Genomic DNA, 23,365 nt, shown 5'->3' with positions numbered 1-23,365 from the left:
CCTTGTCAAAGATCAAGTGACCATAGGTGTGTGGGTTCATTTCTGGGTCTTCAATTCTATTCCATTGGTCTACCTGTCTGTCACTATACCAGTACCATGCAGTTTTTAATCACAATTGCTCTGTAGTACAGTTTTAGGTCAGGCGTAGTGATTCCCCCAGAGACTCTTTTATCATTTAGAAGATTTTTCGCTATCTTAGGTTTTTTTGTTATTCCAGGTGAATTTTATTTGCTGGATATTTGAGTTGCTTCCAGCTCTCTGATAGCATGGCTATTCATGTCTATAAGACACTGTCCCAGTTTCCTTTCTGTTGCTGTGATAAACATCATGATCAAAAACTAACTTAAGAGAGGAAACAGTTTATTTCATCTTTCAGGTTATATTTACTCTGTCATGGAGGGAACTAAGTCTGAAACCTGAAGGCAAGAATTGAAGCAGGAGCTATAGAGGCATGCTTCTTACCGGCTTGCTCCTCAAGGCTTGCACAGGCTGCTTTTTGTAGAACTAAGTACCATGTGACCAGGCGTATAATTACCCTTGGTGGGCAGGGCTTCCCAAAGGAATCATTAATCAAGACAATGTCCCACAGAATTGCCTGCAGGCTAATCTGATGGGGCACCTTCGAATATGAGGTTATCTCCTCTAAGAAAAGTCTGACTTGGGCCAAGTAACAACAAAAACAAAAATTATCAATTACTATACATACATTTGTACTTTCTCCTACTGATTATACAGACCCCTAGAGTGAAACAGAACTATATATGTAAGTCCTCATATTCAGTCTAGTTATTATTTTATTTTGTACTTGTATTTAAATCTTCTCCCCTTACTAGTTTCTTAGCCTTTCTTCTATTATAAACTGGCATCTCTACAACTATTTTTACTGCTGAGTATATCTCATTCTTTTATTCATGTGTACATGCATGCATGTATTCACTTATGAGAGTTAGCTAGGTAGACAACGCTGTCTAATTCTCTTTCTCTAAGTGTTAGTAAAGTTCTTTAGACTTTAGTCTTCCATTTGTCCCTATTTTATGTATTTTTTTTATTTAAGAGAGTTTCTTTCATCATACAATACATCCCAACCAGAGTTTCCCTTCCCTCCACATTTCCTATTTTCTTCCCCATCTCCATTCATATTCTCTCTTCCCTGAATCCATTCTCTCCATTTTCTCTTCATAAAAGAGCAGGATTCCTAGAGAGATAGCCAAACAAAACGAAACAAGATAGAGTCAGGCAAACAAATTTCATAGGAGGAAAAGGAGGTTAAGCAAAGTGGAAGACCATAGAGAGAGGCATCTCCCTGGGAGAGGGAAATAGAATAGATTCTGTTTGTGGATTGAAGGAAGGTGGGAATGGGAGCATGGGGATGTTCCGATGTGTGGATAGGGGAATAGAGATGGAGGAAGAGAATGCAGGTCAAGATGGCTGAAATTGGGAGGTAATTGCATGAGATAAGGGGTGAATGGGAACAGAAGCAGTGTAGAAACATGATCCAGTGGGAACTTCTTGGAATCTGTGAGGGTAGCCTCTAGAGAAGACTGCTAGTAATGAAGAATGTGGAGTCTGACCTTGCCATTATTGTAGTAAGGCAAGGCTTCCAGTGGTGGTACTTGATTCCATTTGGTTGAGTTGTTGGCTGTGTGTGTATGTGTGTGCCTGTGCGTGTGTGCGTGCGTGTGTGTGTGTGTGTGTGTGTGTGTGTGTGTGGTGTGTAGGTCCAGTGAAGATTTCTGAACACCCCAAGCTGATGCAAGGGCAGAAGATCACATTCTGACATAGAGTGTTAAGCTTATACAAGTTTGGAGCCTTTACCCCTACATTCTACTTCCTGTTGTATGAGAAGGTCCTTTGTAGGCCTACCAAAAGAGAAACCTGAACACCAAGCCATCCATAAAACCCTCCATCTATAACATGTCCTATCAGCAAGATGTGCTGGGCTAATAAATGCACAGAACTTGGGGGAGTGACCAACCAATGTTTGGTTTAACTAGAGGCCCATGCCCCACACCAGGAACTGGAGACTGGATAGGACAGAAGCCTAGGGTAGAACCAGACATGACTGGCAAAAAAAAAATATCATGTAAGATTCATAATGATATTCTGCTCGTAAATAGGAGACTTGGGAGTAGGCGCAGAGACCCATAGCCAAGTGTTATGTGAAGCGAGTCTAAATTGAAGGTCTCCATCACATCCCACTCCTAAGAGAGGAGGGAACCCTGTGGAGGAGGGAGAAGACAGTAGGAGTCAGAGTTGGAGGATACCTGGAGAAAACAGCCCACTGAATCAAGTAAGCCGAGTTCACATGGACTTTACAGATACTGAGATGGCAAGCCCAGGGCCTGTGCAGATTTGTTCTAGGTCCTTTGCATATATCTAGAGGCTGTTAGCTTGGTGGTCCTGGGGTTTTTCTATTTTTCAAATGATCTGTTTTCTAATGAGTTATATGTCATTTTCTAATAGTTTGGACAAGTCAATTACACAATCTGTCTGACATATATTGTTACTCTATGAATGATATGCCCATGGTCAAAATTGTCAATCTGAAAAAAAAAGCATGTTTACCAGTCATTTCCTCTCTGGACAGGTAGCCAGTTTTGATATTGTGAAACAGACTACATTTCCCAAGGTCAAAAGGTATTTTTAAGGCAACTCTAATTAATGGGTAAACCAAGGATACATTTGGATTAGGAATTACAAAGCCTGAGAACTTTCCACATTGCCTGGTAGACATTAGTCCCACATGAAAGCAGATCAAAGGGAAGGTAAAGCAAAAATGAGAATTTAAAAATAACTCATTTACTGGAAGTAAGGAATGGTCATGATTAGAGTTGTGTAGTATACAGAATTCGAATGAATCACTTGTCATTTCTTATTAATGAACTGGGCCAGTGTTAGATGAATAAGGAGAATAAACAAGTACATCGGAGCAGTGTGTTTAGCCAAATGGAACAAATTCAGCAGCCTCAGGCACTGGGTATGTTCAGTAAATTATCTTTGCCCATGAACTAAATGGCACCCTGTAAAGAGTTCATTCACCTCCCATGGATGAGCAGTTTACATCAGATAACGGATTCTTCACCTCCGTGATCCCGCCTGCTGCTATTATCTCGAAGATTTGTCACTGTCCTTTCACTTATGTTTCTGGATCAGGCTGGAAAATTGGATGCCTTTGAAAGCATAGACAGCTTTTCCCTGGCCAATCTTACAGACATGAATGCACATATGGTGAAGTGCTTTATGTAGGAGTAGAATATGCTTTGAGGAAGAGATGATGTGGATACACTCTGTTCTTGTCTTGAGAACTCTGTCAACATATTGGTCAATGATTTGTAGTTAGTGTTTACAATATCAACTCAAGTAGCATCTCCTTAATGACAGTGTTTATATCATGTACTGTGTGATTTATAGAGCTTAGTACCATACTATACTTTAATTTGGAAATATTTTGTATGCAAAACATGTGCACAAAAAATAATGCATTTCATGCATTATTTTTGAATTTTTCTTTATATGCACATATATAATATATACGTATATACAAGTGTTATTTGTAAACCATAAATGAACAGATGCAAGATGTCCATCTAATTTGGAACCATATTAAAACTGTTATTTAGATAGGGTGATTCTGCCTTAATTTATATAGCTGGATTGTGGGAGAAAGAGATTTGTGCTCAAATTGACCTATAGTCCATGTTATTAATCACTATAGCTAGGACACCAGGATTTTGTATTTAATGGACTAAGGCCAGAGTCTATCTAATTAAAAGGAACAAAAAAGTGATATAACTTGATTTGTCTTTCAAAAAATGCACTGTATGTAATGAGATTGAAGAACAACTGCAAAATGAGGAAAAATGTTAATAAATGCATTTCAACAGATGAGCAATGGGAAGCAATCAATAAACTGAACTAGTCATATCTCACCTTAAATAAAGATAAATGAACAATGAAAGGGTTTATGTCTTAGCATAACACTCATCATCTCGGCCAGCTTTATAACATGTGTGTGTGTGTGTGTGTGTGTGTGTGTGTGTGTGTGTGTGCAGTGCCACTTTATGCATTATTTTTGGATTTAATCTTTATATACACACATATAAAAGAACAATGTGGGTCAATTCTTTTATGTACGGGTAAAATGAGGCACAAAGGATCTAAGATAACTTCCTAAAAGCAAAAGCATGAAGGAGATAAATAATCAGAAAAAAGTTTTCTAACAAGTTTCTAGGCTATGATACTTGTTGATTTCTGTTGTCTTTATCTTGATACCCCCTTTTCAGAGAGTGGCAATGCTTCCCAGTTGTTTTATAAGATACTGAGGAAAAATTTCTTATGTACCTGTGGATCTCAGAAGTGAGTTGTGACAGGAGGAAATCCTCCATAGGTATGCCCTGGCCAGGGGCCACTGAGTTTGACATTTTTTAATCAGTCACTTTCAAGTTGACTAACAGCAAATAAGCAAACACCTCAGAACTAAGAGCTGTGACTGAATTGCTCACAGTACTATCAAGAGCCCATCACACTCCTCCAGAGAAATACCACGCATTTCTTTCAAGTCATTTCAGCTGTACCAAAGAATCTCTGGTGTTTTAAGCTGAACTTGGTTTTTCAGTAAGAAGTCAACTTTCACACTCCTTTCCTAATAAAGCTCAGTTTTTTTGTTTCCACTTCTCCTAGTGAATATTTTAATCATTTTGAAATAGATAAGGCCCTCTCCCCTTCTGGAAGTGGCTATCTATTCATTAAGCTAGCAACAAAAATTCCTCTTCAACCTTGAAATTGGTCAAAGGAATTTGATTTTGCCTTTAAAATAATTTAGTTTCCAGCTTCTGTACAAGGTCAGATCATCTAATCTAGGAAAAGAAAGGAAAATACGATTTGGCTTGTTTGCTTTTTAAATTGAAGTATGTTAGGTTCTGCCATTCGTGATTTGATAGTTGGATGGAGTGAGAGATCTTTGCAGGTAAAAGTACTTGAATGAGGCCTGGCATCCTGAGTGCCTCTGTGAAGGCGGCTATCTTGTGCATGAGCCACAAGGACTGCACGGAAGACAGAGAAGTAAAAGGCATACCACCAAGAGTCCTCCCTTTCCTGCTTCTCTGACTCTGAGCTAGAGCATCATTGTCTAGCATATCCTCGGAATGGAACAAAGGAAAACAATGGTGGACACCAATGGTGGAAGGAAAGAATTTCCACAAGATGTCCTCTGATCTGTACACATGTGCGGTTGCAAGGAATTCTCTCCTGAAACCACACACACACACACACACACACACACACACACACACACAGACACACACACACACACACAGACAGACACACACACACACACACACACAAATGGTGACTGGAGAGATGGATGGGATGGATGCCACTTGTCTTTGAGATGGGAGTATGCCTAAGAGATGTGAATATCTTCTAACAGGTGCTGTGTACTCACGATTAGCGGCTAGAATGAATAGGAATCCTGTTCTAGGGAATGTGACCTTTTGTTTACATAAGTTCAACTATGCTGGCCCAATTCTCCTTTTTAAAGACATAAAGAAATTCATACATCTGATAAGAAGCATGTCCTTACAAACTTCAAACCAGCCTAACAATACTGAATCACACTCCACTCTTGCCTATTCTTCTCACTGTGCTTCCAATGAATGTTTCTAGAGATTGATTTCTTTCGATAATAAGAACACATGTAAGGATAAGAGGGGCTTCAGTATCTCTGTCATAGAAGACAAAAGTTAGTACTCTGACAAAGTCTGAAACTGAACACCATACACAAGGACACAGAGAACTTGAAAAGTATAGCTGCAGAAACATTGCTTTGAAGAATGCAATGCATAAGCTTTCAATCACCGTTGCCTGGGCACAGCCAGGCTGGGGTGTACCAACTGCCAATCATTAGTGAGCTTATGTGCCAGGTGTGCTGTAATGACTCTACTATTTCACATCTTTGTGAGGCAGGAATTTCAATCCTACTTTATACAAATAATTATCTGAAGCTTAGGGAGGATACAAAACCATGCTTATGATCACTCATGTTAGGAAGCATAGAAGCGAGATCAGACACTTCATTTGGTCTAACATCAAAAGCTTCCTTTTCTTTTGTGATGGAATGCTCTCATTGTGCTAATGCTCTGTGAGGCTTTAGGCAAATCATTTACCTGTGCTGTACCTCAAACAAAACATCACAGAGTACTTACAAAAATGATTGCCCACTGCAATTCTTCACAGACTTGAACTTTAATCTGAAAGCAAGATAAAGTCAGCTCCTTGAATAGTACATATAACCATTTACTGACCTAAGCACATAAGTATATAAAACTGCTGACCCTCTCTCATTCCTGTGTGCAACGGGTATTTTTCTTATAGATTAGGGGATAGTTTTCAATATAACAGAACTCTTAAAGCAAAGGCACCCTGACCTTCATATTACCTCTTAAGTTACAAAAGATTGCTCGTGGCCTTGGTTTGTATTGGTTTGTAGTTTTAAACCTATATTTCTTACAAAATCATTACTAACAATCAGATTAGGACTTAGTGTATTTTGAAGATGCCTGATTACTTCCTTTTATCTCCAGTGGGTTGGGCTGAAGGGCCAGCATTATTATGGAACTAACAGGTAGAAGCAGCATCTTAGATGATCCTCATAGTGAATGATGCCAGCACTCTGGGTCACTCCCAGGTTGTCTGCTTTGATTATTACAAAAGGCTTTAAGGATTGTGTGTGGGGGGGGGAATAAGGGGGAGGGAGAGGGAGAGGAGATTAAAAGAAAAATTCCATGGCTTTACTAATAAAGAAGAAAGTGAAAGTCAACACATTGATGTCATTCCTACATCTTTCATATGATCAAGAAATGAAAGTTGCACAATAGTCAAGTGAAGATAATAGCCTCGGAGAAATTTTTGCTCAGATTTAACTAGTAGAAGAATAAAGAAAAATGACCCCCAGATCACAAGGTACACAAATACGTCTCATAGCTCAGATTCTATTCCCAAGAAGCACTGACCCTTTTCAGGATATCGGACTGTGAGGAAACCCAAGAAAGAAGTCTGAGGCATGATCATGGAAGGGTCTCCTGGGGTTTGGGTTTGCATAACATTGCTACAGCCCTATTTGGAAGTGAGCAACCACCATCTGTCATCTAAAGTAAGGTCGAATGTAAAAAGTAAAGCCAATATATTGAATTTGAGATACAGTTAAATGGGAAGGAAAGGGAATGTGGAAGATGATTTCTTTCTATTTTAAGTATCTCTATACATTCTTGAAATGCCCATGCTCTTACGTAATTATTACATAATTATTACATAATTTATCAGATGTACTTTTACTGACACCACACAGGCAGTTTTGAAATTTCTTCATGCAAGAACCACCCAGATATTTTGTTTTTCTGTATGTTCTGAACTTTGTATCCAGATGATCAATAGTACTTTGCAAAAGGATGCGATAGAATCATAGCCAAAAGGTTTAGCACAGCATTTGCCCACTGAGAGACTGGAAAACTCCAGTAGTGAATATGTACTGGATACAACAGGACTGTCCCCCAAACACAGAAAGGACACAGAATACAAGATCACCTGCACATAACAAAGCCATAGTTGTGGATGGACTATGTCAGAGTCTCCTACCTCTGCGTAGAAGAGCAGAGATGAGTTCATTGAGAAAGCATGCTGAAGATGAGCTGGGTTGAGAAGAGGACACAGTCAAGCCGCTTAAGATATGGGTCAATCCAAGTTAATTGGGAAGAACATCGCACATTTCTGAGCTTGTATTTTCTCCCCCCAAAGACTTCTTCTCTAGATAGCTCTCACTCTGCAAAAATCAGTGAGGATGATAGAAAGATATTATAGAGTATTTTGCCAGCTCAAAAAGAGGAAGGAAAGGATGGACGTAATTCACTTAAAGTAGAAGTAAAAAAAAAAAAAAAAAAAAAAAAAGTGAGGGAAATGGGTGTCTAGCAGGAGATAAAGCTTTTTAGGTTGCAAATATGATTTAGGACATTGAGGCTTATGGTCAGACAAAACCTGAAGTCAGAATAAAGCAATGACTTGGTACTATTGCTTAATTACTTTTCTCTGTGTACACCGTTTGTTCTCTGTGTATACAGTTCAGGACTGTAATCTGGCATTACATAGATTTGACAGGTCTCTGATCACCAACTAAATAATTTCCCACAGAAATGCCCACTTTCACATGAGTCTAGATACTGTCAAGTTTACTGTTAACACTTATAGCACATTAGAGGAAAACCATTTGCAACGTGAGTTTTGGACTGTTGCTTAAGTATACCCAGCTGTTTAAGTACAAATACAGGAAGAAATTTGAGGAAGTCATCCCAAGGTACCATGTTCTTATTGAACAGTGGGAAAAATGATTTTTTTCTAACCTAAATCAGTAGTGTGAAATGAATAAATGAAGATGAATAATTTTAGCAATAGTTTTCAACAGTGCCTGCAGAAACCAGTTGCTTCTAATTGACTGAACTAATACTATTTACCATTTCCCTTACTGGTTGAGATGTGCCATCCACACTATAACATAGAACAACGAAGTCTTAGATGTTATAAAGGTGTTACTTTGCCTTGTATCAAATGCAATATTGCACAGTTCTTTTTCTATATTCTTTCAGCATCTTCAATAATCAGATTCCTATTGTGTTGGTTGGAAAAACCTTCTGCTGATAATAATTCACACTTATACTAACTTCTGAGTTGTTAAAGAGTTAAATGCTCTCTTAAGTGGCCTGTGGAATTAGAACATACATAGAAAGTATATGAACGATGATTCACTTAACTATTCCTACTATTCCTTTAAAAAATACAATAAAATATCTATATTTTGATTGACATACTCAAACCATAATTATAAAATATATGTGAAGATAAAAATCAAGCATATGCACCTTCTCCCTATTTTTGCTTTCTGTATTCCTTTCCCTTTATCTTGACATTAGGAACTAATTAGCATTAATTTGCAATTCTTTACACAGGTATAAATATCCAAGCATAGTTTGGCATAGTAGTCCCTTTGCTCACACAGTTTAACACATGATAATACCTCTATTTAAGAGCACACACACACCAATGCACTCACAAAATGAAATGATTATATGACTGTACAATTGCCCCTGCATATTCAACCAAAGACTTGCAGTGGCAGAGCCAAGAAGGAAGCTGTCGATCTATTTCTTCAAATGTTATAACTACCTTGCTCTTCCACATGTTCCCCATTCATTACCAGCTATTATTTTGACATTCTGCAAAATGATCAACAAATTTCTAAAATTTGTATTTATCAAGCATTAATGACGGTTCAGGGTGAAACCATGAAAACGTCAAGCAAGTGCTTGTTTCATGGTATTTACATTCTCGGGTCAGAAAATTGAAAGTAAGTCAGTATACTACTAAACTTTATTTTGGTGGCTAAACTGGGAAAATTAAAAGGAATCACTGCCTTGTGTTGGTTTTTTGGTCAATTATTTACATATTAACTTATATGGAATAGTTATTATCACCTAGAAAATCTATCAAAGTTTGTGAATAAAATGAGTTAAAAAAAAACAAAACAAAAAAACATAGAGTGTAGCAGAGAAGACTGGCAATAGTCTGAAAACAGGAAGAGCTACTAGAATCCAAGCATGTTTACCTGTGGACAGAGGTCATTCTTTCAAGAGCACTTCTGTGAAGACCAGCAGTCTCAATTAACTCAGAACCCAGGCACTGAGCCACCAGGCAGGCAGCATACAGTAGCTGGTACAAGACCCCCAACACATATACAGCAGATTATTATCTAGTTTAGCCTCAGTGAGAGAAGACAATGCCTAACCCTCTAGAAACTTGAGGCCCCAGGGAGGAGGGAGGCCTTAGGCAGTGTGTGTGGGGGGGGGGGAGGGGTGTTGGGGGTAGTGTGGAGACATCCTCTTGGAGACAGGGGGTAGGAGGAATTGGAAGTGAAAATGTGGAAGGGAGGAGGAACAGGAGAGAGTAATGACTGAATTGTAAAAAATAAATAAATAAGTAAAAGAATAAAAAAAGATGTGAAGGACTTTTGTGTAACATAGGAGCAATGTCCAATTTCAACATCTGCTTGTCAATCTCTAGTACCTGCACCATCAGTTGAAGAGACTGTCTTCATCCAGTGCATATTCCTCAAAGCCCAATGAAAGGTCCATTGACCATATAATGTATGTTTTTATTTTGCATAATTGCATTCTCTTCCATTTCTCTGTTTCACAAGTTTTATGTCATTGTACTTTTAAAGACTTTTTCTTTTTTATGTGTTTTCCCTGCATGCATGTAAGTATGTGTACAACACTCACACAATGTCTATAGAAGCCAAAATAGGTCATGGGAACACTGGAAACTATGATTACAAATGGATGTGAGCTACCGTGTTGTGTCTAGGGAATAATCTCCAGCCCCATGAAAGAACAGCCTATGGTCTTAACAACCAAGCTATAACTCTATGCTCAATGCCACATTACTTAATTATAAGCGTTTTAGGATGTCTTCTTACAGCTTTATTAAAAACAGAATTTTTCCTTCAATTGGTATAAAAAGTAATATTTTAGAAAATATGATCATTTTTTCTGTTTTTTAAACCATGAACATGGTTTATCTTTCCAGTTCCCTGTACTCGCAAATTCTTTTGTGTGTTGTGGTAAAAGTTTTGACTAACTACTCATTTACATGTTTGTTTGTTTGTTTGTTGAAGCTATTGAAAAACGATTTATTTGGTTTTGTTTTTATATTGTTATTAGTTAGAAATAAAATTGGGTTTTCTTTATACTTTATATTCTGCAACTTGGTTGACTCACTAGTCCTAAAAGGTATTTTTCTTTCATGTTTTTGTGTGTAGTGTTTAGGGACGTTCATATGCAGGGTTGTATCCTTTATGTAATCCAACTTATGGAATATTTCAAAAATAAACAACTACTGAGGTAAAGAATAGAATGACTGACTCCAGAGACTAGAGTTGAGAGAAAATGTGAAATTGATCAATGGATATAAAACTAAAATCATGTAACATGAGTCATTTCTAATCAACTTTTGTATAACAGAGAATACATTTTAAAATACTATACTGTTCACCTAAAGTATGTCTGCAATGGTAGCATTCTGGCTGTTTTTTAAAAGTAGTAACAAAGAAATGGAGAGATGTACTAAATCTTTACACAGTGATGGACACAGATTACCTCAAATTGTGACAGTGTTTTTGTGACTGTGTATATAAACTAACTTATGAAAGTGTACACAACATTTATGTACAGATTTCTGTTCCTCAATTACATCAAAAACAAGACCTTTCCAAAAGAAGACATAATAAGGAATCAGCCAGTAGATTAATTAGTGAACACATCTTATAGCAAGAAGCAGTTTGGACACTACAGGTTAGTGTGTAAAATCAACTGCCCATGTGTATGGAAGGACCACAAGCTATTCTTTAATGATGTAAGGTTGGAAAGTCTATATGACCTGATGCTTTTCAATACAAGCATGAACTTATTTCTCTATGCTTGTGAATAAATGGAATGTGATTGAAGGAAGGATAACACAATATATAAAAGGAAGAGGAAGGCGTCAGGTCTGGGGACCAAACTGACTTCCCTTCCTGAGAATAAAGAACAGGAATTGTGGATACAGGCTGTATACTTTATTCACTGACAGTATGGGAAAGATAATAGGCAGAAGACTTAGCTACTGGCACCTGAGATATTTGGTCTCTGACAGGTATCAGTGAGAGCCCCTCAGGCAGATTTTCTATTTGAATCGATGTTTTCATCACAAAGTATTTGTGTAAATAGAGGCTGATCCTTTTCCGAGGATTTAGCATCTTATATATATGACGGGGGCATGTGGTGGAGTCCTTTTTTGTTTGTTTGTTTTGTTTTGTTTTGTTTTGTTTTGTTTTGTTTTGTTTCGAGACAGGTTTTCTCTGTATAGCCCTGGCTGTCCTGGAACTCACTTTGTAGACTAGGCCGACCTCGAACTCAGAAATCCACCTGCCTCTGCCTCCCGAGTGCTGGGATTAAAGGCATGCACCACCACACCGGGCTTGTGGTGGAGTCTTACAGGTTACAACCAAGCCTTTAACAGAGAAAACACACATTGCTACTGCAACTATTTTCCTCATTTATTAGTAATGGTTTGTATAATCATCTATACTTCAATAATTATAAAATCTATTACTAGAAAACCAAAATTGTTGCAGAATAACTCACAGTGACCTTTACCCTGGTGTACAATTTCTGTCTGACTCAAGCACAAAGATAACTTATCTGCCAGAAATTCATCCTACTTACATTACAAATGCTCATCCTAAACACAACTCTGCCCAAGGCCACCATCTTTGAAACTCAAGCAATCTGTGCTTTTGGCATTGCAAGGCACCACATTATTAAAAGGACATGGATAACAGATTCACAATACCCTTCTGGTTTGCATTTTTGGCAACTTGTTCTTTCATATGGTACAAATAATCATAAAATTAAACAGTACACACTTATAGTTTATAGCAATTGCTCACATCGCTAGTGCCAAGTTTCCCACAATAGCTTCACATCTAATTAGTATATAATCTTCAGATATAAATAACACTTTAGCCTATAATCAGTAATTATAATACACTTACTAGCAAAGTATCCACATGTGTCAATGTACATGGAGTGAAATGGTATGAAATAATAGAGCTCTATAAAAAAAATACATGAGTTTCTAATATAGACTTTTCAGTGATATTAAGAAATAAATAAATGAGATAAAAAATGTTCATACAGTTTCTATGTTATTATACAGCATAGTAACTACATGAACGTAATAGTAATGGCTGACTATTAGGCATTGGGATTGAGCAAGGGCTTTGTAAGCATAAAATTTGCAAAAAAAAATTATGACTTCTGCACTCATGACATTAGGTTTCATTTCGAGGAACAGAAATTGTGCTGATATATAACCTCAGTGGTTTAAAGATATAGTTTAAAGATATAGTTTAAAGATTAGGAAGTAAATATTTTAAAACAATGAGGAAATTTTATCTAACATTTTCAACATAAAACCAGAGACTACTGCAACATCATTATCCTAAAAACACTAGTGAAATTACTCAGTTGGGGGGTGGGGAGGGGAAGAAAGGGACTACTGACTCAAATAACCAAGAAGCTAACATCTTACATCTCATACCATGGATACAAAAACGGAAGATAAGCGGAGGAATGAAATGGAGATTATTCTCTTCATGATGTGTAAAAGAAAAGCAGAATAAGGAAAAAGGTAAACATAAAATGCTTTCTTTTCATAAAATAAACCCTCCATTGTCAAATGGCTAGACCTGAGATATGGAAGTATATGGATAAAAAGCTTTAAGATAGAATTATGTGTGCCTTGGTACATCTAAGCTTAGCTATAGAAGACAGACAGGAGCTTCAAGAGAGGATAATGTGATTAAGACGGAGATAATATTAGGTTAATTCTAGGACCTGTCTAGTTCCCAGTAGGGTTTCATTAGAGAGACATCACTACCCAACATTATGATCCTTTTAAACCCTAGAACAAAAGGGTAGGGACATGCTTAAGATCATAAATGGAAAAAACTGTTTGTTTGTTTACATTTTTTCATTAGGTTTGAAAGTCCATGGCCTTCTTATATGAACTCCATTTGATAGAAGTTAAATTTTAAGCAGAATGTTACTCTGTACCTTTCATGAGTCTATTATATAAAAAGTAAAATCACTAACATTAAAGTTTACCACCAGGACCACTTTGTGTTCTTTATGCCAGGTCCTATGCAAATGCCAAATCTTAAGCAAAGATGATGTTTTCTCTTTGGAGATTTTTGATTCATATTAAAAGACAACTAAATTTTATGTACATGACCACAGAATTAGTAGATACCTTAGAGTATTCTTTCTCTGCTTAGGGATGCTCAAACAAACAAACAAACAAACAAACCTTATCATGACAAACTCAAATTCTTGTCATAACCAGTGATTTTTAAGCGATTGTTACTTATTTTTTGAAAAGTTCATACAGGGTACCCTGGTCATATCCACACTCACTATCCCCTACAACAGCCACCAGGGTACCCAGGATACTATTCAACAGGTGACTGAAACAGATGCAAATACCCAAACATTAGACAGAGATAGTAAAGTCTTGTGGAAGAGTTAGGGGAAGGAATGAGGGACAGGAAGAGGATAGAGACTCCACAGGAAGAGTAACAGTGTCAATAAACCAGAATGTTTGAGGACTCCTAGAGACTGAACCACCCAGCAAAGAGTGGGCATTGACAGGACCTAGGACCCCTGGCACATACGTAGCAGAGGTACAAATTCCTGTTCTTGAAGGTTCCCTAACAACAGGAGTGGGGACTTATCCTGAATCTGCTGCCTGCCTATGGGTCCTATAGCCCTAAGTGGGTCATATTGTCTGACTTCAGTGGGAGAAGATGTTCCTAGTCCTGTGGTGCCTTGATGTGCCAGGGTAGGATGATATGCAGGGGTCCCCCCTTCTTAGAGGAAAAGGGGTGGGGAAGTCAGGGAAAGAGCTGTGTGAGGGAGAAACAGGGAGGAGAGAGGGTGCTGAGCTGATATTGGGATGTAAAATAAATAAATAAGTAAATAAATAAATAAATAAATAAATAGACAGATCAATAAATAAATAAATTTAAAAAGAAAGGCTACAGGTCACAGAAACCATCACTTCTTCAATATTTCTAGAAAATCTTGGCATATTTTCCCTCTACCTGTCCTGAAACTGTTTCCATGGTCATGATTAATCCTCATGAGCAAGAGGAAAAAATAATCAGTGTTAATATCACCCAAACTACCCTAAACATGTGATATAATCAGGGAGGCACCCCAGTCCTTACAAGCAAATCAGTTACTATTCCTACAAGACTAATAGAAGGAGGATGCTGAACACTCAAAGGCATCTTCAAAAGTGTTGAGCTTTCATCTTTTTCTATGTTTTGTAATGATAAATACTGGATCCTAAGACTTGGCCTCAGAGACAAGAGAAACTTCATGTAGATATAGATAATGTTATGTAAAATTGCTCCCCAGTTGTCCCTGATTGGCACTGGTAAGTAAAGATGTCTATAGCCTATAGCTGGGCAGAAGAGATAGGCAGGGTTTTTGATTCCCATGCTTAGGGTGGGAGGCAGGAGACTAGGAGGGAGAAAGAATGGAAAGAGAAGGAGGAAAACACCATGGAGTAAGAGATCATAATAGCTGTGGGCTGGACAGTCAGAATAAGAGGCCCACGGAGAAATGGTAAGTTATAATTCAGAGTTATTATTAATGTAAAGTCTGTGTGTCTTTTATCTGGGAACTGAATGATCAAAGGCAGTGTAGGCACCACCATTAGAGATTGTATAATTCCTATAACACTGAAGGAATCACATAATCTTTGCTGCTGTTTATGTGTATACACAGGCACAAACCCACATATACTATAAACATGCATGTACATATAAACAGGAATACAGATATACACATCTTTGAAAGACACACACATGCATACAAACACAGTCACACACACACATACTCATATACACACACACACACACACACACTCAGGCATTCCCAGACCATAGACTATTTATTTTAATTCTTCCACTTATGATTTTGGGGAATATGTTAAAATACTAAAAGGAAAGTGGTAAAAGATAGCTGTTGACATATTCAAACAAAAATTCTCAAATGCACATGTAAAGTGTACCCAATGGCATTAAAATTAGGATGTTACCACTGCCCCATAACTCAGCCTAGCCTGGCATGTTTCTGTGAAATAAGCAAGGAATATTGTATGAACTACACCAACTGTCTTTGGAGTATTTTATTTTTCAACCTACATCAATAGATCTGAAAAGTATAGTTATACCTATTGATCTACACCATTGATCTTTGTAAACTAACCTAAGGGAATAATTCAAAAGTAGAAAAACTATATATGAAGACTTTTTCAGTGTTAACTATAACATAAAATTAAATACATAAAAATGAGCATCAGGAAGACTTGAATTTTTGTTGCAGAAAAATAATCAAGTTATATTAAGCAAGTTATTTGACTTCTGAGTTCTAATTTCTGTTGTTTTATTTTTAACAATAATATGTTTTGCAGGTCATCTGTACACATGAACTTATAATGGTTGAGATGCTATGAACAAAACCTTTAGAAGCTCAAGCCAGACCAAATTCCCAGCATGATGAATGGACTTAGGCAAACAATACCACCCTAACTATTGAGCTTTTGGAATTTGTTATCTTCTGAGAGGACCATACCATATCATCAAAATAATATGTCCTTGCTCAATGACACATTAGAAGGACAAGTATCCAAGAATATTTAAGGAGCACAAATTAGACTTTATATTTGACTTTAAGAGGACACAAAGTTAGGTGGCTATCGAGGAAAGGGAGATCTGGGAAGAGTTGAGAAGGGGTGAATACAATATGTTAGGTATATGTTACATGAATTATCAAAGAAGTAATAAAGATAGGAAATGAATTAATAAGATACATGAGCACATATAGCAGTGAATGCAGTCATTGGAAAAAATGACAGCTTTTAATCAAAACTAAGCTCTTAATTAAAGTTTATATGGTATAAGAAATGAGCTCCATTACCAAATATTATTTAGGATAAAATCACCTGGCCAAGGTGGTGATGCAATTAATTTTATTTTATAGTAGTCCTGTGATTTTGTATCCCCTGGGCATTTAATTGTTAGAATAACTCATGTATGTGAAAGCAGTTATTTTAAAAAACAAAAACAAAAACAAAAACAATGATTAGCATCTGATCAACATTTGGAGTGTTGACAAAGTCAAAAATTGAGGAAGTTACACCTTAGCATGTTGGATCATGGGGTTTGATACAGTAAATAAATACATAAAATGAAACAAAGTTTCACTTCATGTTTGAAGCTAATTCCCTCCAAAGTATAAAGGTCTGATATTTATAGGGGGTGCTGAATTGTGTTTTTGGGTACTTACATTGGAGAAGAAATAATTACATATCTCTTATATCTACATCTATTTGAAGGCATTACCTATGGCAGAACATAGTTTCTACCTGAATTTAGTCTTCTTATTTTCTGAATGCATAAGCATGTGCACACACACACACGCACACACACACACACACACACACACACGCACACACACACACACACACACAATTTTGAAATACCATGCAGGGGAGGCATCATTTCTTATTTCTCTTAAGTATGTCTTTAAAACGGGCTATTCTTCAGTATCCTAAGCTATCAATCCTACACCTGTATATCTGTGTCTGTTGCCTCATAATGGCCTTAAAAATCCTCCTTATTTTCACTCTCTAAATGGAAATTTCCTTAAAGCCTGCAGAGAGAAATGGGTGAGAGACATAATCATAGCATAGTACCTGTGTAAAGGAAATGTGCTAATGGTTTGTGTGTGCTAAAGGCTCACATAAGTAACTACATCCTTATGATTGTTTTGTCACCTCTTGCCAACCCGAGCTAGATGGTTGGTTTGCCTTGGCCTCTGATTAGCTGGTTAATAAAGCATGGTTTGATAAGTTTTTAGTGGGGATTAAATGGCAAGATCTATACTCTGTTCACAAAGTAGGAATTCCCGCTGGGAAGCATACCTTATAAGAAAGCACAGGGTAATATTGACACTTGGAAATCAATAATGTGTTGGTTCAGTAGTCAAGGCTCTTAATAAATTACCATTTCATCATTTTGAATGATTGAACACTTTTCTTTTTCTTTTCAGTGTTGTTGTATTGAGCAAAGAGAATGAGTCACCCACCATTCAAAGGAACATATTATTAAAGTTCAGGATATGGTACAAGGCAGCAGGTATGATTTTCTGAATTTCATTTAGGAGCCGTGGGAATAGAAGTTGTTGGAAGGTGACTAAGGCTTCATAAGTGTTCAATCTTCACTTTACCTAAATGCAGGGTCTAAAAGATAGTGAGGTAGAAAAGCAGTTACCATCATCTACAGTATAATGTTATTCACCTCTGATTCACCATGGACATCATCTTTGTTAGACACAAACAAAGATAATAAAATCATCCCACTGTCTGTGCACACTACAGACAAAGATTTACCCAGATAACCAGAAAAAAATAACTTGGAAGACTCATGCCTTCCTAAGAAACTATAGGAAATTAAAGTTTGCTAGGGAAAGAAATCATTTTTTTGCTCAATGATACAGTAACAGATACAGAGCCCCCACTCAAATAAATACCTGCCTTTTTGCTCATAGTGGCATCTCTTTTTAAATGCAATGGGCCATGAAAAACAAACAAAACAAAACACCTTGAAAAAGCCAAGAAAATATGAGGCTGACCTGGGAATACAGTTTTGAGGAGAGGAGGAAGAGGATAAAAAACATAATTTGGAAGACTTTGACTTTGTTCAAAGACTGAGATAACACACACACACACACACACACACACACACACACACACACACACACGAATGAGGACTGGAGTTCAAATCCTTGGGATCAATGAAATAGTCAGACATGACAATGAAGGCTTTGTAACTCTGGAGTTGTGAGGTAAAGGTAGGAAAGTTGCTAAACCATGTTGGCCAGCAAACCTGTATAAAATGGTGACCTTCCAGTTCAGTGGAAGTCTCTGTCGAAAGAGAATAAGGTGGGAAATAACAGAAGAAAATACCTAGTATCTTTTCAGGATATTTTCAGAACATTCTGAACTAGTGATTTACAAATGTTAATGATGAAATTAAAAATCTTAAAGAATTGGTTGGAAGACCCAAAAAATATCATTGATTTACTGGGTTCATAGTAGATACTTAATAAAATATTGTTGTCAATACTCTAGCTATTTAGGAACCAATCATGACTATTAGAAATTCAGCCAATGGAGAGGGAGAGAGAAATAGGACAAGAGAGAAAGAGGGGTGGATTGTGGTTGAGGGGGAGAATGAGTGAATGAATGGATATATATGTGTATATATATTGAAAGAATACATAAATAAGATAGACATTGAAATCAGCTGGAAAAATATACTTGCATAAAACATGTACACATCAATCCTATCTTGTCAGCACTGCCAAAATAAGTAGTTTAACATTGACATATGCATACTTATTTGGTGTCACATATAACCTAGAGATGGCTAAAGAAAAGGAAGGACATGTGCTGGTAATATCCACCTATAAGGGGTTGACTATTTGATTCAGGCATTCTTGGGGAAGAACTGCCTGGAATCCACTCTCCAAAGATACCAAGCAAGGACTATTCTACTTTTTTTCTTTTCTTTCTTTCTTTTTTTAACAATGAGTTTTAACTTGCTACACATGAGAAATAAGCATCTACAGCTGAGGATTCTCTTTCCAAACCCACATCAGGTCCTGAGACTTGTGGTAACAGTCAAGAATTCCACAAAGAGATTGCCAGAGTTTGTGTCAAACAATTCAGTGTTCATTTCATTGCTGTTGTTTTCTCTGGTGCCTCACAATGTTTTTGTGAAGATTAAATGGGCTATTAAATATAAGGTGGTTAAAGCTGCGGTGGCTAATAAATCATAGTGCTTAACACAAATATTAGGGAATGCGCCCTTGCCTCGACCGTGAAAGCCAGTGTTATCATGTAATATCAAAGAATCCTCTCTGTTGGCTTCACTTATCTCATTCATTCATTCATTCATTCATTCATTCATTCATTCATTCTCCTCCTCCACCACCATCCACCCTGCTTTCTCTCTCCTCCATTCCCTGTATTTCTAATATTCATGGCTGGTGCCTACATAGCTACAGTATTGACAATGATAATCTTACTAAATATCCACTGTGAACCAAGTCGTATGATAAATCAATGATATCATCTGGGTCTCACAACCAATTATTTAAGATCATTAATGTCATTATTCGCATTTGTACATCTCTGGTTCTGAAAATATCCTGAGAGAACAGTGCGTATACTCTTCTGTAACTTCATTCCTCATTCTCTTGAGACAGGGTCTTCCACTGAACTGTAAGGTCACCATTTCAGACAGGCTTGCTGGCCAGCATGCTCAGTGACTTTCCTGTCTGTACATCACAACTCCAGAGTTACAGATAAAGCATTCATTGCCTTGTCTGGCTTTGTAAATTGGTCCCAGGGATTTGAACTCCAGTCCTCATTCATATTCAGCAAGTCCTTTTTTTTTTTTATTTTGAATTTTGTATTAGATATATCCCCCATACCCCCTTCTGGCTTTCCCCTAAACTGCCCCATCCCATCTCCCCTCCACCTACTCACCAACCTATACACTCCCACTTCCCTATCCTGGCGTTCCCCTACACTAGGGCATCAAGCCTTCACAGGACCAAGGGCCTCTCTTCCCATCGATGTCCAACAAGGCCATCCTCTGCTACACATGCAGCTGGAGCCCTGGGTCCCTCCATGTGTACTCTAATTGGCTGGTGGTCTAGTCCCTGGGAGCTCTTGTTCTGCAACAAGTTCATTTATTCCCTGAGTCATGTCCCCGACTTAGAAGTGACTTTTTAAAGAACAAATCACACCCGTGTCACCAAGCAATTTAAACATATAGTGAGAATTGCCAACACATGGACTAAACTCCAATATATAGCCTTATAAATCCTCTTGTTGGGTCCTGGTATATGGCATTATCCCCCTTCATCCATCTTACTTCTCACCACTAATCTACCTAATTGACATTGATGGCACTTTCAGAATGTACATCAGTATTTTCCCTTCTGTATTTGACTACATAGTTATTGCATATATGTTCTTCACTGTCCTACCTTTGAAACTACTAATTGATTTTTAAGTCTGAATGCACGGTTCATCTGTGAAAATAATGTTTTAGTTAGTGTTACTATTGCTATGAAGAGAAACCATGACCATAGCAACTCTTATAAAAGAAAGCATTTACTTAGAGCTATTTTACAATTAAGAGGTCTAGTATATTGTCATCATGATGGAAAGCATGGTGGCAGGCTAGCAGTCATGGTAGCTGCAAGGAGTTGTACATCCAGATCAGCAGGCAGCATGAAGCAAGAGAGACACTTGAACTTTGATTGGACATTTGAAACCCCAAGGACTACTAGAGTGACACCCTTCCTCCAGCAAGGACACACCTACTCCAACAAGACTATATCTCCTAATTCATGTCAAATAACACATTCTGTAATGACCAAACATTTAAAAATATAAGCCTATGAGGGCCACTCCTTTTCAAATAAGCATATTCCATTCTCTGGTCCCCACAGGCTTGTAATCATATCATAATACAAAACTGTATTCCATCCTACTTCAAATATCTCCCTAGTCTATCACTGTCTTAAGACTGCTTAAAAGTCCAAAGTTGAAGCTGGGCGTGGTGGTGCACGCAGAGGCAGGCAGACTTCTGAGTTCGAGGTCAGCCTGATCTACAGAGTGAGTTCCAGGATAGCCAGGGTTGCACAGAAAAACCCTGTTTCAAAAACAAAAACAAAAACAAAACAAAAACAAAAAACAAACAAACAAAAAAACAAACAAAAAACAAAAGTCCAAAGTTGAAAGTCTCTTCTAAGACACATCTCAGTCTCTTAACTGTAACCCCGTATGAAACAAAATAAAAAATCAGATGGCATACTTACAATATACAATGGCACAGAATATATATTACGATAACAAATGGGAGGAAAAGGGGTATAATGAGGAAATATCGGACCAAAACTAGACTGAAAACCAGCAGGACAAACCATAATTCTACATCTCCATGTCTGTTGTCAAAGCAGTCTTCGGCTCCAACTCCTTTATGCTTTGTAGTCTGTAGTATTATCTCTCTTGAGCTGCTTCCCATCTCTCTTAATGGCTCTCTTTGGCAGCAACTCTAGCATCTCCTGGTTTACCCTTCACAGCTTTATGCAAAGGCCTCTCTGTGTCTCTATACAGGGGCATTCCTGGCCTCGGTGGCTTTCCTTAGTTGTGGGGAGGCAGGAGAGATTCCAATACTCCTTTCTTGTATTCTTGACATTGAAGCAAGAACCATGTGGCTGAAGCTGCCAAGTTCTGTTTCTTGATGGGGCTGGGTCATGGCCTTGTTGATCAATTACATCTGCATCAGCTTTCTCTTTATTATGGTTGCCTTCACTGCCTAAGTTTGGCTGTCCTGGAACTTGCTCTAGAGACCAAATTGACCCTGAACTCGAAATTCCAATAGCTTATGTGCCTCTTGGTCACATATTAATATTTTCAACCTTGAAACATATTAAGCTGGGCACAACAATTCGAACCATCCTCAACTTTACTGTTTTCAATGCTCCTACTAGTATGTGTCATTAAACCCCACTTTTCTAGCACAAAGTCTCAAGGCTTAAATATTCCTCCAAACACAAGCATTGTCTGCCTGACACAGCAATCCCCTCATACATGTTACCAATTTTTTTGTTAGTTAGGGTGGTCTTTTACCATAAAGAGATACCATAAACATGCAAACTCTTATAAAGAAAAACATTTCATTGGAGCTGGGTTATAATACAATGGTTTAGTCCATGATCTTTATGGCAAGAAGCACATTGGTGCACAAGCTGAGACATAGCTGAAAGTTCTACATCTGGATTGGCAGGCAGCAGGAAGAAAGAAACACTGGGCCTGCCCTGAGCATTTGAAACTCCAAACTCCACCCCCTGTGACACATTTCTTCCAATAAGGTCACGCCTACTCTAACAACACCACACCTCCTAATCCCAGTCAAGTCGTACCACTCCATATTGACTAAACATACGAATATATGAACTTATGGGGACCATTTTTATTCAGACCACCAGAGATGTTGATGACCTTCCTCATGTGACAAACTGCTTCTCCTTAAAACCTCCTCAGCATTTTCTTTCTTTTTATTGAAACAAAACAAGACGAGACAGACAAGACAAAACAAAACAAAACAGAAAAACCCTAGACACAATAAGAAATGGGTACACTCCAGTCTCTGGTTATTTGGTTGTAGAGGACAGGTAAACTACTCTCTTCTCTAAGCACATAGGAAAGAAGTATCACCTAATTAAATCATACAGCTTCAAGAAGATACTTTAAAACCATCTCCACCATATTAAGAGCCACATCTGACATAAGACCATCCGCACCTAAATACTGAAAGAAGGGAAAGTGTGTCATTGTCTATGGTTATTGTGTCTAGAGTTTAGGATGTAATTAACTCAGCGGGGGGGGGGGGCAGAGGCGCACCCATCTTCTGTGTAGATTATGGTAACCCATAACATAGAACTAAATCACTAATGACTAAAAATAAAACAAATTTAACACTGAAAAATACATGCATATCTTTCTCCATATTTTAGAAGGAATTTTGCTGCTGTATCACAAAGAACACTGTAATTGCTTCAAAAATCAGGAG

This window comes from Mus pahari, chromosome 17, assembly GCF_900095145.1.
Source record: "Mus pahari chromosome 17, PAHARI_EIJ_v1.1, whole genome shotgun sequence".
Lineage (NCBI taxonomy): Eukaryota > Metazoa > Chordata > Mammalia > Rodentia > Muridae > Mus > Mus pahari.
The sequence above is the reverse complement of the archived record's forward strand: the minus strand, read 5'-3'. Positions refer to the sequence as shown.